Source organism: Grammomys surdaster, unplaced genomic scaffold (genome assembly GCF_004785775.1).
Source record: "Grammomys surdaster isolate TR1022 unplaced genomic scaffold, NIH_TR_1.0 125688, whole genome shotgun sequence".
Taxonomy (NCBI): Eukaryota; Metazoa; Chordata; class Mammalia; order Rodentia; family Muridae; genus Grammomys; species Grammomys surdaster.
The window spans coordinates 1,970,964-1,980,069 of NW_021620524.1; positions in this window are offsets into that span (position 1 = coordinate 1,970,964).

Consider the following 9,106-nt stretch of genomic DNA (forward strand, 5'->3'; position numbering starts at 1 on the left):
GCAGTAATGTAACTAGGAGTATTTATTGCTCAGGGAGGGCTCTGCTTCCACCTGAACACTCTGGAAGCACACCCGCACATTCTTTGTAGTTCTCTGCCAATACAGAGCTGGAAATGTCTGAACTCTTTCCGTCTATAAGTCAGGATTTGGCAACTGTGGCCTGTGAATCAAACTGGCTTGATCTCCCCTCCTCCCCTTTCTGTACAGCCTGCAAGCTAAGAATAAATATGTTTTTAAATTTTATTAACCGACTTGTTTTTGAGACAGTATCTTGCTCTGTAGTCCTGGCTGTTCTAGAACTCACTATGTAGACCAAGCTGGCCTTGAACTCACAGAGATCTGCTTCTCTCTGCCTCCTAAGTGCTGGGATTAAAGATGTGAGCCACTATGCCCAGTAAGATTTCTTTATCTTAAAAGGATCCTTTCTGTCTGTCTGTCTGTCTGTCTGTCTGCCTGCCTGTCTTGGCTAGTTTTATGTCAACTTGATATAAGCTAGAGTCACCTGAAAGGAGGGAATCTCAGTTGAGAAAATGCCTCCATAAGATACCAGCTATAAGGTATTTTTCTTATTTAGTGATTGACTTGGGAGGGTCCAGCCCATTGTGGGTGGTGCCATCCCTGGACTGGTAGTTCTAGGTACTATAAGAGAGCAGGCTGAGCAAGCCACAAGGAGCAAGCCAATAAGCAGCACTCCTCCATGGCCTCTGCATCAGCTCCTGCCTCCTGTCTAAATTCCTGTCCCAATTTCCTTCGATGATAGACCATGCGTAAGTATAAGCCAAATAAAATAAACCCTCTCCTCTCCTGCTTGCTTTTGGTCATGTTTCATCACAGCAATAGTAACCTAAACTAAGAAAACACACACACACACACACACACACACACACACGTGTGTGTGTGTGTGTGTGTGTGTGTGTGCACGTGCGTGTAGAAAACCAGAAGAGGAAGGGAGAGGACAGAAACCTTGTGTCTTTTCAGAACACAATATCTTTTGTATTTGCTCCTTTTTATTTTCTGAGGCTGTCTTGCTATGTGGCTCAGACAGGCCTTAAACTCACGACCCTCCTCCTGCAGGCTTCTGACTGTTGAGATTCTGTCTGCTGATGCCATGGCAGCCATCTCTCTTTAGTCCCTCAGAGGAAGTGTCCCAATTTCCATCTGAGCCATTTCCTGCCATGTCACACCATGTGCCTGGACCCTAGGATTTAACTCTAGGCCTCATGGCAACAAAAGGTGGCTGTGGAGGTCCTCAAGGAGGATGGGGATTCCTAAGGACTTGCCACATGTGGGATCATAAAAAGACCCCTAAAACATGGGTCTCCAGGTCCCTTGGCCACTGCCAAGCCCCTCTGATAGGAGAGCAGTCATGTGGTTTGGGAGATTCAATGTTGTAAGTCCAGTCTTCTCTAGAGTTCAGGGTTCCTGTCTTTCCATCAAAGTCCTAACCTTTTTCTCTCTGGTGCTAGGGACAGGATGCAGGATCTCTGTGTTAGGCAAGTACTCTACCACTGCCTTACACCCCTAACCATGGTCCTAACCTCTGGGAAGGAATTCTTGTGGCCAGGTACAAGTTGAGCCTGTGGTCACTTAATGCTCATTAGAGAAAAGGCTCTGACCCGCAGCAGTGCTGGTCCTAGAGCTGTGTGTGAGACAGGAGTGATCCCTCAGAGAGGCCAGGGAACACCACTCTTCTTACAGCCGAGGAACTGGGGACTGCTTTGAATGCCCCAGTATGCTGATGAGTCCTCTGCTCTGGTCACCCTTCTACAGCTACTTGGATCCCATGCTATGTCAAGTGGCCCTTTATCATCTCCAGCCAGTGGAAGCAGCTTCCTTAGGCAATGGCCACACACCATGGGCAGGAGAGCCATTTTCTGCAGCAAGAAACTCAGTAGCCCAACGCCAAGGTCAGACGTACACTGTGAGTTTGGTAGAACTGCTTCTGTCCCATGCCAGAAAGAGCTGGAAGCTGTGCTGGTCTCCTGTGAAGAGAACTGTGACACTGAGGCCTGAGACCTGCAGCCAACCAAAGCGTGTGCAGGAAGGAACTCAAGGAGCACATGAGCAGCAAATGCCAAGAAAGGGACCGTGGGAAGCTGCCGAGTGAGTGCCTGGGAGAACGCTGTGCCCAAGCTGGGGAGACTGTTGGGGTGGAGTGTGTGGCTGTCTTTGGTGAAGAAGGATAGCAGTAGGATTACCTGGGAGAGAGGTGCTGGCTAGTCACAAGACTCAGAAAGGGGCCTGTGTGTTGCCATGAGTAGAACACTCTGCAAGAAGAGGTGAGAGTTTATAAAGAGGGTTCACTGGGAACTGCAGGGCTAGAGAAAAGAGGGTGCTGGGCCCAAAGCTGAGGTCTGGGGCTAGGAAGTGAAGTTCTGGCCCCTCTCTCTCCAGCAGAAAGGGAGGGAAAGAGGAAGCCCCCTCTGCCTCCAGGGCTTCTTGCAGTTCCAGCGCCCTCTGCTGACGGAGCTCAACCTTGCATTCACCAGAGAAATTTTTCCAGGCCCCAGCTACACAAAGCTGACTCAGGAGGGAGTATGTGGATTATTAGGACCACCATGATGTATCCAGGTTACAGACGCAGAATAGTTCCTTTCTGGGACTTCTCTCTGTTTGTTCTTGAAACTCACCTATCAAGCCAAGAGGGGCCCACACAACCTGGAAAAGAAGCCAGTTAGGACTAGTTATGATTTGCCTGTGAAATCTCTCTCCAGCTGGGGAGGATGTGGGAACTTTAGAAAGTGGAGCTAGGTTGGAGGAAGGGTGCTGGTGACTACCTTTGAAGGTTATACCTGTCCCTGGTCTAGTCCTCCATCTTGGCTTGCTATCTGTTATTATGTGAGCAGGTTCCTCTCCCACAGCTCCTGCTGTCATGATGCTCTGTTTCACTACGGGGAATCTCTTAGTTGTCTCTGGCAGTCATTTTATCTCAGTCACAAGACAAGCAACTACGATGGAACTCATGGTGGTGTGTTCCAGCCCAGATGAGGGCAGAGGTGAGCCTCCTGAAAAGTGCCACACAATCCCACAGCTGTGAGGTGAGTGAACTGTGGCTGTTTTTTACCTGCTTTGGGGTGTTACACAGCCCTGGGTAATTGTAATGGTGCTTGCTGGGGCCCCAGGAAGGCAGAGGGAACATATGCATAACACGTGAGTAGGTCATTGCTGGCTCTGCACTTGGGAATCAGGTGAGAGTTCCTGGCTTTACACAGAGGTCTTTTTTTTTTTTTTAAGTGTGTGTGTGTGTGTGTGTGTGTGTGTTTTCATGCAAGTGCCACTATGTACATGTAGAGGTCAGAGGACAACCTTGGGTCCTATCTTCACCCTTTTGAGGCACCGTCTTTTGCTAGCCACCAGGCTAGCTGGCTCCTGGGCTTTTAGAAATCTTCCTGTTGGTACCTCCCATTTCTTTTTGGGGTGCTGGGATTAGATGCCTCCTATGGTGCCTTTTACATAGGTTTAGGGGACCTGGACTTGGGTATTCAGGCTTGTAGGACATAGGCTTCACCCCTGGGTCATCTCCCCAGCCTGCCGTTGAGATACTTTGTGTCTGGCCTGTTGGCCCCAGCTGGTGTTTTTTTTTTTTTTTTTTTTTTTAAATGATCACCCTCTGCTCTAAATCATTCACAACGAGTAGAGGCCCTCCCAGTCCCATTTGTCCGGCCTGCTGCTCAAAGCTTAACATCTTTCTCGGTAACTGAACCCACCCTGCCTACTCCAGGTCCCTGAGGATTCAGAGACCCACTGGGATGACGCCTCCCATCTCCTTCTCTGGTCTAGAAGCTTCCTTACAGACAAGCTTCTCGGGTCCTTTGGGAAAGGTAAGCTGCCATGATGTCATATACATGGTCCTAGGAGGCTCAAGTGTTTGAACACTCATTCCCTTCGTGGTGGCAGTGGTGGGGGAGGTGATGCTTGTCAGGCAAAAATTAGGTCACTAGTGACAGACCTTTGAGGGTTAATGGTTCTGATATCCCTCTGGACCGCCGCACTGTGGACGGCTGCTGCCTCCTGCTCATGCTGCTGTGGCAGAGAAGTGCAACCTCCTGAAACAGTGAGCCCACACTAGCCTGTCCTGCTCCGTGTTGTTCCTGATGGGTTTTGTTTTAAAGATGCAAAAGGCACAAATATAGTTGCTCCCTGGGGAGACAAGACAGGTATAGAGCAGCTTCCTCCTGTGGCTTGACTTTAGTACACCTCTCTTCCAGAGCACTTCCCCCCAACCTGGGTTTTTCCTTTTTGTTATGCTAAGGAGCTAACACATCTCAGTGGACCGACTGTAGCACAGCCATAAACAAGGAAACTGCCCGGACTTTTCACACATAGGGAAGCCGATGCTGGAGTCCAGGGCTCGGGGTATGTGCCAGCTCCACAGATTCAGAGAGCTGTGGCTATGCTTCTGTGGCTTCTGAGTCCATCTCCCTGATATTATCCATCCAGAAAGCAAAACCTTGTGTGTGTGTGTCTGATGTTTGTGACAGGACTCAGCTAGTTCTCATTTCTGTCAAGTCTGAAGGTACCGCTGCCACAGGTAAGGCATGCAAGCAAGGGGGCTGTGCGGAGGGGTTCAGGGCTTCTAGTGTGAGGCGGGTTCTGTGGGAGGGTCCCTGTCAGCCCCTCTATCCTCTTTGACCCAGTGCTTCCTGGTTTTCTGCTCATCTCTTGCACAGATGACCTGCAGAGGCTGAGAATTCAGTTTGCCCTGTAATCCTGCACCCTGCAGGGTACGGCTTGCCTGTGATCTATGGACACAGCAGTCCTGCCACAGGAAACTCGGTTTTCTCTTCTAGCAGCCCCACGTGTTTCCTGGTTTTCTCACTCTGCCTTGAACTGAGAATTTAAAATCCCTTGTATGCCATTCTAAAAATGCAATCTTCCTGGTGCTGGCAGACACCAGCACCCCATCCCACAGCCCCAAGCTCCACCGTGGTGCAGCTCTGAGCTGTTTCTTGGTTGCCTGACTCTGCTTCTAGAAAGACTCTATTCCAGGCAGAGACCAGGGTTTAACCAAATGCCAGACTAGGGAGGGTAGGAAGCATGTGTCCTGTTACACAGCCCTGGGGTCAGAAACACCAAAATTGTTGAAAGAGTGAGGAATAAAGAGGGCAAATTTCTCTACAAGCTCTGTGGGAGGCCACACCAGGCTTTCCCTAGCTTCCAAAGGCGACATGCTGTGATCTTCAGCTGGCAGAACATCACCCAATCTCTGCCTCCACCTTCACACCACATCTCCCACTGTCTGTGTCTACATCCTCTTTATAAAGAAGCATCATATTGGATTAAGGCTTGCCTTAGCCCAACTGTACCTACGACAGCCCTATTTCAAAGTACACAAGGTACCGGAGGTCAGAACATCAAAATGAGGTTTTATGTTTGGGGGTGGGGTACTGCTTGCATATACACTTACACACACACACACACACACACACACACACACACACACACACACTTGGCATCCACAAAACCAGAATAGGGCATTGGTTCCTGGAGTTAAAGACGGTTATAAGCCACCACTGGGTGCACCTCCACTGGGTGCACCTCCACTGGATGCACCTCCACTGGGTGCACCTCCACTGGGTGCACCTCTGTTAGAGGAGCCAGGTCTAAACCATCTCGAGCCCGTCAACATGAGTTATAGGGGCAACCACTCAATCCACACTGCCACAGAGCCTTTGGTGCGCTGGGTATCCAGTGTTGGATTCTGTGAGAGGCTGTTTCTGGAACTAGACTGAGCCAACCAAGGCATCTTTCTTGGCTTGGGGATATTTCACCTGAAGGATATTTAATGCTGAGAACCACGTGCCTCAAAACCACTGAAGGGTTGGAGGGACAGAGGCTGCGGAGTCCCATCCCTGCGGCTCTGCAAGCAGCTTCTGCACCGGCCATGAGAGCACACTGAGGCCACAGATGCAGGCCTGCAGACTGAAGTAACATGAAGTCAGGGGAGGGGCACAGCTGTCAATCAATGTGCACTGAGGGGTGAGGTGCAAGCTGGCTGCAGGCAGGAGGCAGGTGGGTAATACGTGGAAGTGCAAAAGGATAGAGACAGCCTGTGGGTCTGCAGTGGTGCTGTGAGCAGCCCTGTGCAGTGTTTCCATTGAGCCAGCCTTCTGCTGAGTGACAGAAGGCCAGACTAAGACAGCGACAAAGACTCTTCCACCATTCCCATCTCCAGGAAGTTTCTTATAGGGACTCTAACTTGGATCTCTTCCAGGGCTTGCCGCTTTGCAACGCCTGTTAGCAGTGGGGCTGACACGGTGCCAAGCCACTCACAGGCAGTCTGCAACAGGAGATGCGAAGGGAGTGGGTGATTAGGGAGGTGGTGTTGGCATAGCCGGAGCATAAGATCCCCGTGTGTTGCTGGCACTGGTGGTCGCTTCTACCCAGATGACCCCAACCTCTAGCAGGGAGCAAGAACTGGCAGACATTTTCCTATCACTCTGTGACCTAGTTGGCTTCTCTGGACCAGCTTCCATCTAGGGTTGGAAAGCAAGAAAGAGACAAAGGGCAGCTCACCTTCTCAGGCCTTGTTGGCACTACCAGAACAGGGCTCTGGAGGGCCCAGCTGGGACCAACAATCTACCTGAGTCAGGAGTGACTGACTTAGCATGAGAGGCCTACCCAAGACAACTTCAGGGTCCAGAAGCCAGAAGCGTATGGTTATACTGGTGAAGCTGGGGAGGATTGGGCCCTCGTCTTAAACAAGTGCTTCCCTGACACCATGTCATCTGGGTGTGTGGCTCTTACGGCTGTAAGCTGATACCAGGGAACATAAAGTGGGGGCCATGGCTGTAAGTTACGCAGGTACTGCGTGGTGAGCTATAGGCAGAGTGTAGGCAGGCTATAGGCGAGTTATAGGGGGAGGTGTGGGAGGGGCTGTGCAATGAATCCAGTGGGCTCTTGAAGATCAGGCTAAGGAGCAGGAAATATGAGACAATCCCAAGAAGGAACACTGTGGAGTCAGTAAGAAGACAGAAAATACACCTGCTTGCTTTCAACATGACCTGCATCGGCAGCAAGGAGGGATAGCTCACATGTACAGTGATAGGCCTTCTAGAGGAAATTCTGGGAGGAGGGAGGGTGCTCTGAGGGAGCTCAGGGGGACAGGGGAACAGTCCTCTTTGATACTTTGGGGACTTAGAGAGCAGTGATGCTGGGTTTCAGGGTATTGCACACCTCTTTCCCCCCCTTTCCCCCCCTCCCTCCCTCCCTCCCCCCCCCCCTCTCTCTCTCCTCCCTCCTCCATCTTTGAAGGATTGAGAAACAGTAGCCTCTTCTGGGTTATGTCACCTTAGTGTGGGCAGTAGCAATCCCTATTGCAAACACACGGTGGTGCTGTAGGACAGGCAGCTGATGAGCTGCTGTGTCCCCCAATAACTCCCTGTCACAGATGTGCCTAGATCTGGTGAAGCAGCTTATTCATTCACCCCTTACTCTTTTGCTCAGCAGAAGGCTGGCTCGTTCATTCACTTGCTCATTCCCTCTCCCACACATGCATTTATCCACTGGTGGCTCACTCACGGGTTTATTTGGTACATAACATTCGTGGGCCTGCTCTGGTTTGGGGTGTGGTGGGGGCACGGGCAAGATGATGAGCGGTAAGGTGGGGGGATTTTGGGGTTAGTGGTAGTGGAAGGGCGTGACATCTGACCCCAGAAGCCTGATCATCAGACATGACAGTGCAGGATAGTGTGGAGTAGGACAGGGGACAGGCTAGCATGGACCAGTAGGTGACAGGTTTAGGGGTGGACAGAGGAAGACATTCCTGACGAGGGCTTTGGTAGCTCTGAGGGGTGACACAGCCTTTGGTCACTCACCTGGATGAACCAGATGCTGTTTAGGAGAAAATCTTGGCTGATAACACAGGGTCTGTAGTCCAGCCCAGGCTAACTGCATCTCACAGGGACAACGTGTGATAGAGTCACACCTGTAAACCCAGAACTCAGAAGGGTAAGGCAGGAGGATTAAAAGTTTGGGGGTTAGACTGGGCTACATATAGAGACCATGTCTCAAATACCAAAACTAAAGCCAAAGCAAAGACTCAACCACCAAGCCCAATCCATCCCATCTGAGACTAATAACAAAAGTAGAGGGCCGGTGGGACAAGATGCCTCAGGTGGGTAACGGCACTTGCTGCCAAGCCTCATGACCTGAGTTCAATCTCTGGGTCCCACAGAATGGACTCCACAAGGTCCTCTGGCCTCTAATGGCATGTGTATGGCATGCCCATACATATGCAGGCATGCATACGCTCTAAACAAATAACATTAATATAAATGAACAATAAACATGTTTCTCACAATTCTGGATATTAGGAAGTCTAAGGTCCAGGCTTCAGTAGGTCCAGTGCCTGGTGCCAGCCTAGGCTCTGCCTCTTAAGACAATGCTTCGAATGCTTTGTCCTTATGTGGTGGAGAGAGATGGTAAAGGGGGCTAACCACGTGATTCCTCCCACCCTGCGTTTTGTTGATTCATTCATCCACTGGTGGTTATCTAGGTAGTTTCTGCCTTACGAAGAACATCTTGTAAACATCCTTCCAAGGTTCCTATGTGGCCATGTGCTTTTGTTTCTCTAAGACTTATATTTAGCCCTGAAATTGCAGGGCTGTACTGTTAACTCTTGAAGAGACACCAAATCACTTTTGGTAGTGTCTACCCCTTCTCACGCCCCCACCAGCGTGCACAAGTTATGATTCCTTCATGTCCTGGTGGACACATGTTACTTTCCATCTTCAGATTAGAGCCATGTTGGCAGGTATGAGATGGTATCTCCTAGAAATTTGGTTGTATTATCTAGTGATGTCTTTCATGTGCTGGCTAGTCATTTGCTGTTTCTTGTTTGTTTGTTTTGAGAGATGTCTAACCAAGTTCTTTACTGATTTCTTTTAAAGATCTTGGTTTATTAGGTCTTTATAATGTATTCTGGCTAGTAAGATCATATCAGGGACATGATTTACAAATATTTTGATCAGCTCTGTAGATTAGGTCATCTTCTACATCTTTTTGTTAAGAGAGGCTCACTATGGTACCCCAGGTTGACCTTCAGGTATATAAACCACACTAGTCTTATGCCCACAATAGTCTTGCACTGGCTGCCCAAAGCCTG